At 46.1% G+C, this 13,419-nt stretch overlaps 1 protein-coding gene across 3 annotated transcripts in view; it reads left to right on the top strand.

Moving 5' to 3' along the window:
• SORBS1 (sorbin and SH3 domain containing 1) overlaps window positions 1-13,419 on the top strand; it is a 200,782-nt gene that overhangs the window by 32,437 nt on the left and 154,926 nt on the right. Inside the window, exon 1 of one of the 3 annotated variants that reach the window (XM_079975046.1) lies at window positions 12,516-12,704. The exons of the other annotated variants lie outside the window; for them this stretch is intronic. The gene's annotated coding sequence lies outside the window, so the exon portion shown is untranslated. Of the gene's footprint in view, window positions 1-12,515; window positions 12,705-13,419 lie in introns of those variants that run through there. 3 annotated transcript variants of the gene reach the window in all.

Raw genomic sequence — 13,419 nt, 5'->3', positions numbered from 1 at the left:
GCGCTCATCTCGCTTTATTGGCCGAGGGAGCCGGCGTACAGCTTCCGGGTCATGTGGCCAGCATGACTAAGCCGCTTCTGGCAAACCAGAGCAGTGCACGGAAATGCTGTTTACCTTCCCGCCAGAGCGGTACCTATTTATCTACTTGCACTTTGACATGCTTTCGAACTGCTAGGTCAGCAGGAGCAGGGACCGAGCAATGGGAGCTCACCCCGTTGCGGGGATTCGAACCGCCGACCTTCTGATCGGCAAGTCGTAGGCTCTGTGGTTTAACCCACAGTGCCACTCGCGTCCCTTGTGTAGTGTTTAGTCCTTAGCTTTTTCTTATCCTGAAGATATCCCTCAAGGCAATGGAGGTTAAGGATCAGAGTGTTCCTTCTCCTAGATGGGCTGCCTTCCCAGGTGGATGAGCCCTATCTGCTTCTCACTGCTACAGCACATGCAGAAACTCTGGAGTAGTAATGCTGGAGACCTGGATCCAAGGAATAGTGCATACTGCCATGCCTTTTGGTGCAGGATTCCACCACTATCACTCCTCCTTCGCTGCCTCAAACATGCATATTGGAACCAATCAGTGTCGGGAAAACACAGTATGTTAACAACGTTTTTAATGCCGTTTTTGAACGTAAAGTATCAAAGTTGCAGGAAGAGAGAAGCTACAGAAAATATTGTCAGCTTGCTAATTAAAAGTCCACTGTGATCAGGAGGAGTATTCGGCCTTGATTACCATAATAGGAAGCATTTTCTCTGTGTGTGTCAGCCATAGTGGGGAGATTTATTTTTGGTCCTGAGAAATTTATCTCTTTCACAGCTATTAAAAGCCTTCTCTGGCATCAAAACAATCCTTTGAAATATGTGGCAAAAGTTAAGTGGGGCAACATGTTTTCTCCATGATGTGGAGCACATCTGGGAAAACTAACTCTGGGAGAAGCAGATGGAGGAGTTTGCCTTGTCCCAAGAAAAAGAAGAAGAAGAAGAAGAAGAAGACCAAGAAAGTGAAATAACATTTGCCTCTAGTGCTCCTATAATAGCAGGTAAACGCGGGTGGCGCTGTGGTCTAAACCACTGAGCCTCTTGGGCTTGCCGATCAGAAGGTTGGCGGTTCGAATCCTCACAACAGGGTGAACTCCTGTTGCTTTGTCCCAGCTCTTGCCAACCTAGCAGTTCGAAAGCACACCAGTGCAAGTAGATAAATAGGTACCGCTGAGGCAGAAAGGAAAACGGCATTTCCGTGCGCTCTGGCTTCTGTCACAGTGCCCCGTTGCTCCAGAAGCAGTTTAGTCCTGCTGGCCACATAGCCCGGAAAGCTATCTGTGGACAAACACCAGCTCCCTCAGCCTGAAAGCGAGATGAGCGCCGCAACCCCATAGTCGCCTTTGATGATGATGATGATGATGATGATGATGATAATTAATAATAATTTATTATTTGTACCCCGCCCATCTGGCTGGGTTTCCCCAGCCACTCTGGGCAGCTTCCAACAAAGATTAAAAATACATTAAAATGTCACACATTAAAAACTTCCCTGAACAGTCCCTTTGACTGGACTTACCTTTTTTTAACCCTAATATAGCAGTTTTACATCAGGAAAAGGGTAGGATGGCAAACCCTCCCAAAGTACTGGGTTTTGATTGAATTGCCGTGCCCCACTGCCATGGGTAGGCAAACTAGGGCCCGGGGGCCGGATCTGGCCCAATTGCCAAAAAGACTGAATCCAAACCCTAAATTCGCTTTTCTGCAAGACCCTTCAGAAGAACTTATGGTGACTTTCTAAGAATGGGTTAACAAGTTTGCTTTCTCTCTCATGGCTTAGTGCCTTTAACATCACCTGTTGAATTTCTCCCTGTAATCTAACTGAATGGCACATCTCCTAATAAAGAAATAACCCTCCCTTTCCCCACATTCTGGCTACCTAGTTAGAACTGTACAATTCTATACCTGGAATTGTTTTCGTAAAGGCGACTTACGTAGCTGCCTGCTTTTGTTTTGCCGTAACATTTGCATTAATTCAACCCTCCTTGCTCCATTTGAAGCCCATTCAATCATACTTACTTCAACTGCCTTTTTCCATTTACGGCCAGCGTTTCCAAGTCTTCTGCCTCCGTCCTATTTGCATGTCATAGCACATGGAACCAGGGAAGAAAACATGAGCTCAGATCTATGTATCAAAGCAGGTTTTTCCTACCCAACTCCCAGCAATATGTCAAGCTTAGTCGCTGCCTACATATGCCTAGTTAGCTGGTAGTCAGAATCAGTTTTATTTCCCTGCGAGCATCGCTCAGGCCTTAGGAATGCAATGGTCGTGATCTTCTGAGATATCTGTAGGAAGCATATGTTTTTGGCTGAATATAATTAAGCTCTGTAAATAACCATTGTGCCTTGGCAAGGCAGTTGAAACAACATTCTTCTGATAACCTGAATTAACATTAGATAAGACTGTCTCTCTAGATGTTCCTTGTCTAATGGCGTCACTTCAAAGCCTCCCCAAATGTTGTCGCTGTCTCAAGAGCTGAAAAATTGCTGAAATTCCCTCATCTTAGTTCTTTCTAAGGAACTCGGTGGACAGGAATCCCATGTTCCCCTGCAGTTTCCAATCCAATTTAAAACGAGAAACTCTAGGGCAAAAATATTAAAAACATCTGGGTTATAGACAGCTGTGGAAATTGTGTGCAGTGTATTAGGGATCTGTGTTTAATATCAGGCTGTCATATTGCAATATAAGTTTACCTCCAGTAAATGGTTAATCCACAAAGTATAATATGTCCGCCAGTTGCCTGGCTCATGGAAATGGGGGGAAGGGGGTGAGTGCTGTAGAATGAGAGTTTGAAATTCAAACACCCCCTTCCGAAACAAGGCGGCCTCTTCAATTTCCATCTGCAAATGATGGGAGCCCTTGTAGTTTGCAGAGCGTTCTGTTGGAACACTCGAATCAGCCTGATTTATTTCTGGGGCAAAGGGGCGTCCTTAATTAAAATAGCTGCTACTTTCAGTAATGGAATTTGGGTTCCTCCCAGGAGTTCCCCGTGCCCCAGTGATTCAAAACGTCTGGTGTTTTGTGCCAAGTGGAAATATTGACTTCACTGTAATGTCTTCATTGGATGTGAGGGGGAAATGGGTAGTTTGTAATCAGTACGTATGGCAGGGGTCAGCAAACTTTTTCAGCAGGGGGCCGGTCCACCATCCCTCAGACCGTGTGGTGGGCTGGACTATATATATTTTGGGGGGGGGGAGAGAATGAACGAATTCCTACGCCCCACAAATAACCCAGAGATGCATTTTAAATAAAAGGACACATTCTACTCATGTAAAAACACGCTGATTCCCAGACCGTCTGTAGGCCGGATTGAGAAGGCAGTTGGGCCGCATCCGGCCCCCGGGCCTTAGTTTGCCTACCCATGACCTATGGTAAAAAACCACCCACCCTCCCTGAAATAAACTAATTATTCTTGTTAATAGTTGTTATACACACACACACACTTTTTCTAGGTTTGTTAGCAAGCTTGAGCACCACAGCATTCTACTGAAAAGAGACACGAAAACTGGAAAAAATTTAACTCTGGGGCTGGGTGATACCTGGTTTTCAACATCACAATATATCACCGGCTAAACATCACAATATACTGATATATCACAATTTCTGAAATAAGGATGGAGCTACATAGAGGCATTGCCTGGCTTCATGGTTTCCCCTCACATGGTGATTTTTGCATAGCACACACATGTCATGATTCGCAGTGTATTGCCAGATCAAAAACATAGGAAACCAATATGATACAGCCTTGAAACCGCCCAGCCCTAACACGTATCATGATTCACGAAATATTGCCAGGTCAAAAACTTTGAAACTGATATCGCTATATGGATTTCAAACCGGTTTTGGACGATATATCGCTATATGGCCCAGCCCTACTCGGAGGGGGGGGGGTGCCCTTTGCCAATCTCCCTCCTCTGCCTCAGCTTCCTGTTTGTTCAGGAGCAGAGGAGTTAAAGGGTGGCCAACAGCTGTTATTGCAGCACAACTGGGGCCTGGTAGGAATTGCAGTCCTAAAACAGCAGCTGGAGGGCGCCACGTTGGCGACCCCCGGAGTGGAGCATCTTCTCGCCCTTTTGCAACCGCAGCCTTTCCTGGCCTGAGTGCCTTCTTTGCTCAGTGTTGTGGTTGTGGCAAACTTCATTGAAAGGCTTCGCTGCTCATCTGTGTTTTTTGAGCGCTAGCCTGAGTGCACTTTATTACAGTGGTACCTCGGGTTACATACGCTTCAGGTTACAGACTCCGCTAACCCAGAAATAGTGCTTCAGGTTAAGAACATTGCTTCAGGATGAGAACAGAAATTGTGCTCCAGCGGTGGGGCAGCAGCGGGAGGCCCCCATTAGCTAAAGTGGTGCTTCAGGTTAAGAACAGTTTCAGGTTAAGTACGGACCTCTGGAACGAATTAAGTACTTAACCCGATGTACCAGTGTATTTGGCACCTTAGCGTGCTCTTAAAATCCTGTCCGGACAAGCTTGCCTCTGTTATTTTAGAGCTCTCGTCTTCAGGCACTAGGCAGATGCTACAATCCTGACTTTGATTACTAAAGTGGCTGTTGTGGGAAACCCTGCCTCCTTTTTCTTTGTGGCACAAATTATGGTTGATTGCCGCTGAAATGCTTAGATGCTGTTGCCCCAAAAGCAAATAGGATCTATTAGCTATATGGGCTGACTGAATAGAGAGGACTTTACTTGAGTCCTAGGGTAGCAGGTTTTTATACTTGGACTTTCTGCTTGGGATGGGATCTGGCCCACCCCTGCCTTGACCGTCTCCCAGACTCTGATGAATGTAGCAAGGATCTGTTTAAATGTGCTGGTCTGTGAAACATGGGATCTCCTTCTGACTGCCTCAGTGGCACACCCCTGGAAAGAGTTAATAGGGCTAAGCCTTAGATCTAGCTGAAAAGAGAGAGCATTTAAAATCCTGCTAATTGGTGTGCTTTCTTCACACTAGGAACAGAGGAGTTGCCTAGCTAGACCTCCCACAGTGGCTAATGCTCACAGATGCAGTTGACACTCTTGGACTCTGGGTTAGCCAGAGGTCAACTCAGATACTTGCCTTCTTAATGACCAGCGAGTGACCTTGCTCCCTCTCATACCATTATCCTGAAGAGGCCTAAACGGTCTGGGAGGTCTTGCTGAGCATCTCTGCCTCAGAATTAGCGGGGGCTGTAGACTGGGTTTCCCTAGCTTGGGCTGCACCTATGGGTGTGAAATTGGTCTTGGACCTAGCGCTCAGTTTGCTGCCTTTGGAGACCCCAAGCCCCTCTGTACCCAGTTCCTTCTTGGTTTCTCGACCATACAGGGTTCCTCGGGTTACAAACGCTTCAAGTTACAGACGCTTCAGGTTACAGAGTCCGCTAACCCAGAAATAGTACCTTGGGTTAAGAACTTTGCTTCAGGATGAGAACAGAAATCGTGCTCTGGCGGCGCGGAGGCAGATGGAGGCCCCTTTAGCTAAAGTGGTGCTTCAGGTTAAGAACAGTTTCAGGTTAAGAACGGACCTCCAGAACGAATTAAGTTCTTTACCCGAGGTACGACTGTACAGTGGTGCCTCGCAAGACGAAATTAATCCGTTCCGTGAGGCTCTTCGTATAGTGGTTTTTTCGTCTTGCGAAGCAAGCCCATTGACAGCTTAGCGGATTAGCGCTATTAGCGGTTTAGCGGCTTTTAGCGATCAGCTGTTAAGCGGCTTAGCGGCTTAGGAAAAGGGGAAAAAGGGGGGGGAATCCGCAGGAACTCGCAAGACATTTGTGTCTTGCGAAGCAAGCCCATAGGGAAATTCGTTTTGCGAAGCGCCTCCAAAACGGAAAACCCTTTCGTCTAGCGGGTTTTCCGTCTTGCGAGGCGTTCGTCTTGCGGGGCACCACTGTACATGCAATGGGCTTCCAAGTTACAAAAAAGGAGATTCCGACTAAACACCAGGAAGAATTTTCTGACAGTTTACAGGCTTTCAGCAGTGGAATTGCCTCCCCTGGGAGATTGTGGACTCCTCGTTCCTTGGAGATTTTTAAGCAGAGGTTGGATGACCCTTGAGGTCCCTTTCCAACTCTGTGACTCTGTGGAAATCAGAAGAAGTACCAACATTGAAAGATTGGCAATATAAATTTTTTTATAAAATGATTGAATTAGCAAAACTGACGGCAAGAATTAGAATGCAATCTAATCAAAATCTCAAACAGAAATGGAGATGTGTAGAAGAATACACGACCGAAAGATGCTCCAACAACAATGTATTGATACATATAGACTGATTTCACAAAGTTACGGTAAGTTAAGCTAAACAGATATACAGTGGTGCCCCGCAAGACGAACGCCTCGCAAGACGGAAAACCCGCTAGACGAAAGGGTTTTCCGTTTTGGAGGTGCTTCGCAAAACGAATTTCCCTGTGGGCTTGCTTCGCAAGACGAAAATGTCTTGCGAGTTCCTGCGGGGTTTTTTCCCCTTTCCCCCCCTTTTCCTAAGCCGCTAAGCCGCTTATCAGCTGATCCGCTAAAAGCCGCTAAACCGCTAATAGCGCTAATCCGCTAAGCTGTCAATGGGCTTGCTTCGCAAGACGAAAAAACCGCTATACGAAGAGCCTCACGGAACGGATTAATTTCGTCTTGCGAGGCACCACTGTATAAGGCTGAGTGTTTAATTATTAAGATACAAAATTACAATCTCAATAATAAAGTTACAAAATAATAACAAGGAAGTCACACACAGGTGGAGGGAAGACACAGGGCAAGAAATAAGAAACGGATAAATGTTGGTACATAATGAAATGTGAAAATACGAATATAATGTATATGTATCAATATGTAAGGGACGCGGGTGGCGCTGTGGGTTAAACCACAGAGCCTAGGACTTGCCGATCAGAAGGTCGGCAGTTCGAATCCCTGCAATGGGGTGAGATCCCGTTGCTCAGTCCCTGCTCCTGCCAACCTAGCAGTTCAAAAGCACGTCAAAGTGCAAGTAGATAAATAGGTACTGCTCCAGCGGGAAGGTAAACGGTGTTTCTGTGCACTGCTCTGGTTCGCCAGAGGCGGGTTAGTCATGCTGGCCACATGACCCGGAAGCTGTACACCGGCTCCCTTGGCCAATAAAGCGAGATGAGCGTCGCAACCCCAGAGTCAGTCACGACTGGACCTAATGGTCAGCGGTCCCTTTACCTTTACCTATCAATATGTAAAGATCTCATATATGTATTGCAACATTAATAATAAATACATAAATAAAACCACACACACAAAAAGATTCTGGGCTACTCTTGAATGACAGGATTGTCTGTCCCAACTGTGGTTTTGGGAGTCTGTCATCTTTTACACTGGACAATCCAGCTCAAATGTTGCTGAGGGCTGCCCCAAAAGGCCCTAAGGGCTGGCGTTGGACCACCCTATATACAACGTCTAATTATTTCTCAAAAACTGAATGATTGTGTCTAAACATTTTATTCATTATTTCCCCTTCAGCAGACTCCTGTGGCTGAATGTATGCAATTCCGCAAAATCAGTTCAAGGTGGGCTTGGGAAAGGAGCAGGGATGGTATGGCTTAATGGTTAGAGCATTGGAGTGTGATCTGGGGGGCCAGGGTTCAAACCCCCACCCAGTTGTGCAGCTCACTACCTTCGGCCAGTCACTGCCTCTCAATCTAACCTACATCACAGGGTTGTTGTGCATATAAAATGGGGAGGAGAACCACCTTGAGCTGCTGGGGAGAAAAGGGGGATTAGAAATGTAATAAATAAACAAATTCAACAAACATCAAGTTTGGAGATGGGGCGAGGGGTGTGCCTTTTGTAGCGTTGAAAAAGGAAAGTTGCTGAAACAAAGTTTACTTGGGTAAAAGCATGCCAGGCAGTGTTTGTTTAGATTCCAGTGTCAGCAGAGCTGAGACAATAGATCTGCAATTTGCAGAAGCCCTGAATTGCCCTGGACGCGCGGTCAGCTATAGCAGCATAGCAATAACCTGAAAATTTCCTTGTTAATAACGAGAATGGACAGAGTGCAACTCAACTGCCTTTGCAGAACAATTGCCTTCTTACTGGTGGAACTGATATCATGCAAAAACACAAAATCCAGGATTGTGCTGGGCAGGCGACACATAGTAAAGCCTTCTGTTAGGATTAGGCACCTACCTTTGGTGTGAAAATATGGACACTTGTTTTGCACTTGTAACATCACTGTTTTATTTATAAAATGTTGCAGGGCATGAAACAAATTTCCCGGTTCCTGTTTGACAGCATGAAATATGATGCCAATAGACTTGTGAGCAAGTCTTTCCTGCTTTTGCATTCCTGGGATTGCATATCCTGAGCACGTCTCTTGAACACTTTATGAGTCATGTCCAACTGCAACTTGTGCCAAATGTGAGTGCTAAGGACTATGGAATCTCAGTTGTCACATCATGGGAAACCGATGCTGGTTTTTGAATAGCGTGGCCCTAGGCAAAGCCCATTGCACAAGGGAAACCCTGTCTGTCTTGCATGCAGCAGGATAATCTCTGCAAGACATTCTACCGATCTGTATTATTAGCAAAGATCTCGCCACCCTTCAACGTGCAGCAGGACCCATATCTGTGTGATCACGCTGAGGTCAGGCAATTGCAGGAAATCTCCTTAGTAACTGCATGTCTCAGCTGGTATGTTAGGCAGAGATTTTGACTGCATGCTACTATCACAGGGGTGGGCCACAAGATCAAGCGGTATGTGCACATCCCTTCTCTGATTAAGTGAGAAATTCCAAGGGGCCAGCACTTGACCAGGTTTCTTTCATTTTGGATGGTCACTTGGAGGCTGCCTCCAGAGCCCAAGATTCACTGCTCAGTGATGTGGTCACTGTTAGAAACTCAGATCTACAAACTCCTTAAACCAAGGCTACAGTTGGCAAAACAGAATGTTTAGTTGCCATTTTGGGATCTTCTTCTTTGGCGATCACTTGTATGGAAGATCACTTATGGAAGATGACTTGTCTTCCATAAACACGGTCTTAACAGTGAGTCTGTAAGTGACTGTGGAGGCCAATTCTGGATCCACACGTCCTTCCACAGTGGGGACATTGGTTTCCGGGTGGGAGTTGATCACGGTGTGGATTTGCCAAGCGTGCCTTCCTCTTAGCATGTTTCCCACTTGCGTCCTGAGTTTGAGTGTCTTCAAAGCCCATGACACCTTTGGTAAAGGCTGTTCTCCAATTGGAGCTCTCGCAGGCAAGTGTTTCCCGGTTGTTGGTGTCTATACTACATTTTTTTAGATTTGCCTTGAGACAGTCTTTGAACCTCTTTTGTTGACCACCAGCATTACGCTTTCCATTTTTAAGTTTAGAATAGAGTAGTTGCTTTGGAAGACAATAATCAGGCATCCGCACAACATGACCAGTCCAACTAAGTTTATGTTGAAGAATCATTGCTTTGACACTGGTGATCTTTGCTTCTTCCAGTACACTGGCATTAGTTAGCCTGTCTTTCCAAGTGATGTGTAAAATTTTTCGGAAACACCGTTGATGGAATCTTTCTAGGAGTTGGAGATGGCGTTTGTAAGTGGTCCATGTTTCACAAGCATACAGTAAGGTTGGTAGTACAATAGCTTTGTAAACAAGCATTTTGGTTTGCCTGCGGGTGTCCTGGTCCTCAAACACTCTGCACTTCAATTGGGAGAAAGCTGCACTCGCAGAGCTCAAGCGATGCTGGATTTTGCCAATGTCTAGTTGTCTAGACATGTCTAGTTGCCATTTTGGGGTAAGACGACTCTAAAGTCTTTATTTTTCAAATGATGGGGTGACTGTGATTCTCAGTTAAACATCTGGTAAGTTCAGATGACAACCTTGAGCAAGGATAAGAGCTTTGAGAACTTGAAGAAAAGTCCCGTGATCCAGGGGACAAGCCACACATATATATTGGCCTATTCTGACCTCTTTTTCTTAATGGTGACTGCTCCTGCTCAGGCTGCACAACAAAAGCAGTTTGCTTCCCGAAATTCATTCCAATTGTACAGATAAAATATACCTGATAGAATTCTACAGGGTGTGGTATTAGTGTGCGAAAACACTCCTGATTCAGTGATCCCCAGGCATGCACTTCCAGGTGGTGGAGATTTCAGGTCCCATCTTGGCGCCCAGCCATCTTCAAGCGGTCGATAACCAGGTCCAGAATGCGCACGGCTAATTTCAAACACTGGATGGGGTGTGTGCAGCAAAACGGGCACCAGAGAGGCATGAATGCAGCCCAGTCCTATGGGAAACATAGGGATTGCTCTGGTTATAGAAACCTGGTGAAGGCAGGAGTCTGAAGAAGATGCAGCTCTCCCCTCCGTTCTGGAGCGGTGATGATGAGCAGGAGGAAGACTCGGATGTGCCTTTGACCCCCTCCCTGCTGCACAGGAGCCTGCATTGGAAAGGAGGAATACCAGTGTAGGTTTCAGAGCTAGACTTAAGCCCTTTAGACCTTCTCCAATTGAAGATGCTGCACTGTTGTTACACGTTTTGCTCGTTTCAAAAGCGCTTTGCAATCCTGATCGTCGGCCTTCGCCGAGCAGCCGATAAGAAGTACAAAGAGGACTGGATTTGCCGGATTCCCATTCCGCGCATTCATGTGCCACCTGCCTTTCATGTTTGCCCTATGCAATTCTGACAGCATCACTGTGGGCCTGGGCCAGCGTCAGGAACACCCACCCACCCACACGCCATAAGTGTGTATGCCTGCAAGCGTTTGCCCGTATCGCAAGCTGAGCCGAATGACGTTGCATACGGAAGCGCTCCATCTGTAGCATAATTTTCGAGCTGTGTTAAAATCGTGACTTCTAAATAACACGGTGTCGTGTGTGTGTGTGTGTGTGTGTGTGTGTGTGTGCCTGAAACAGCCACCCAAGTAAATTCATAGCCACGTTGAGGCTTGGATGGTTCCCGCACGTAGGCATTTCAAAGGGTACAAATATAAATAGAATAACTTTGATTTTGTTCACAAAAGGATTTCCTCTCAGTTAATATAATCTCAGCTTCACAATTGATCAGTGTGCAGCGACTGCATGGGAGGGGAACCTCGGATCTGGGGGGGGGCACACGTGGCCCCCAGACCTCACTGTTTGGCCCTTGGGATTCTCCCCAGGCTACCCCCATTCGCTGGCCCTGTTCCACCCACATAAACACCTCTGTAGGTGTTTATGCCTGTCTGGACTGTTTCCTTGAACCCTGATAATTCCTCTTGCCTGCCTGGATGCAGGATGATGATGATGATGATAATAATAATAATAATAATAATAATAATAATAATAATAAATAGAACATCAAACATTAAAACTTCCCTAAGATTCCCTAAGAAGGGACGCGGGTGGCACTGTGGGTTAAACCACAGAGCCTAGGACTTGCCGATCAGAAGGTCGGCGGTTCTAATCCCCATGACGGGGTGAGCTCCCGTTGCTCAGTCCCTGCTCCTGCCATCCTAGCAGTTTGAAAGCACGTCAAAGTGCAAGTAGATAAATAGGTACCACTCCGACGGGAAGGTCAACGGCGTTTCTGTGCGCTACTCTGGTTCACCAGAAGCGGCTTAGTCATGCTGGCCACATGACCCGGAAGCTGTTCGCTGGCTCCCTCGACCAATAAAGCGAGATGAGCGCTGCAACCCCTGAGTCAGTCACGACTGGACCTAATGGTCAGGGGTCCCCTTTACCTCTTTACCTTAAGATTGGTGTGCTAAAAATAGCTTGCTGTACAAAGGTAAGCTTTACACTTGTAGTCACACCCACTTTTGATACTGGCCCCACCCACTCCTGTCATGTGGCCCTTAGAAAGTTGCCTGGAACGGACGGCGGCCCCTGAACTGGAAAAGTTTCCCCCTTTCTGTGCTGCATCCTGAATTAGCTTCGGCAAGTGGTAACACCCCCTTCCCGCTTTCAGAAAATGGGTTGTTTGTTTCTGAACATCCGCAACGTTATCAGTTTTGTCATTTCGTAACAGAAGGAACGTTTATTTCAAAGCAGGTGCTCCATTCGCTGTCTGTGTTCCCAGCAAGGTAACCACCGCTGTGACCAGAGATCTTCCTGCCCCCCTCTCCAAAAAACACCCCCCCCCCAAATCTCTGCAAAGCCTTTTCGATTGTGTGGACAGGAAGGAAGAATGTTGTATGGCTCTCATCCTGTCTTTGAAGGCAGAACTCACCCTCCCAGCTGGAACAGCAGGCTTAGCTATTCCTGTCCCCACCACCCTCCACAGTAATATAGTTTTATAAAGTCTCCAGGCTGTGAGGTCGCACATGAAATGTGGGTCGGGGTACACAGTTGCCAGACTCGGATCCTAAAGAAAAGCCATGCCTGCATTGAGGAAGCAGAACTTTTTAAACCCAGGGTTCTTTCTGACTACTGGGAAACCGGCCTGTGTGCCAAGATTTCCAGAAGAAGCTGCTTGGACTATTCCCTTCCTTTTCACAGCAGCTGTTTCCACTCTGTATTTTAATGAGGAGGCTGAACTTCAGCCATGGGGGAAGGATTTCCCCCTAATGGCACCCCCTCCTGTGGCTAGTGGAGGGCTTTGCTTGCATTTCATGTTCTTTGCTTGCATTATGCAAATGCCTTTGACTGCGCACTTCCAAAAAAAGGAAAACACTGCGCTCTCCGTCAGTTGCATTCCGGATTACCAGCAATGTTGGGGTTTTCCCCTCCAACTTTCTGTGGATTCTTAATTTCGATGTGCCGTTGACCTTGCCAAGTGAGTATTTAAAACTTCCCAAGGTTTGAATTAGTCTTTTTTTTAAAAAAAAAAAAAAAAGTTCTTCAGTGAAAATGGGATTTCCTCTGCATTTGAAGGAAGATTCAGTTGGAACTGTTGCATATAATCTTTCCGGCAAAGTTAACTCTTAAATCCCTACTGCCTTCTGTGGAGTCTTTCTAGTGCATTTAACAAGTTTTACTGACAGAAGATAAACAGGGCTAAAGGGTAGATCATCAGCAGTTTTCTTTCTTTGTGTTGTAATAATGAAATGTGGATGTGAATCTGTTAAAGCCCACAGAGTAGCCAAGATTGCAGATGTTAATCTGTGGCTCAAGTTTCTTTGTGTAGTTAACGGTTTTATGTGCATTATTTGCTCACAGCCAAATCAGGTTTGGTTCCTTGTAAAGAAAGCTACTGGTGATGCAACCCTAAGTATACTTTCCCATGAGTAAGAACAGCTGAACATATGGGATACTTCTGAGGGAGCATGCATAGATCAGGCTGCACATACCTTCTGTGATTTCGTCAAACTTCATAGCCAGTTAGAAGATATTTTATTCCTTTGTGTGTTTACCATGTCGGAGCAAAACTGAGAAAACGGTGGAAGCTGCGATTCTCTTTCATGATAGTTCTAGAGTGCATTAGCTAAATTCAGCAAACAGCAAAATACTCCCTAGAGAATATCAGGAAGCAGCTCAGTTATTCTCCTTTT

This window comes from Podarcis cretensis (genome assembly GCF_951804945.1).
Source record: "Podarcis cretensis genome assembly, chromosome: 5".
Classification (NCBI taxonomy): Eukaryota; Metazoa; Chordata; class Lepidosauria; order Squamata; family Lacertidae; genus Podarcis; species Podarcis cretensis.
Note: the sequence above shows the minus strand (reverse complement) of the source record. Positions and strands in the feature narration are given on the sequence as shown.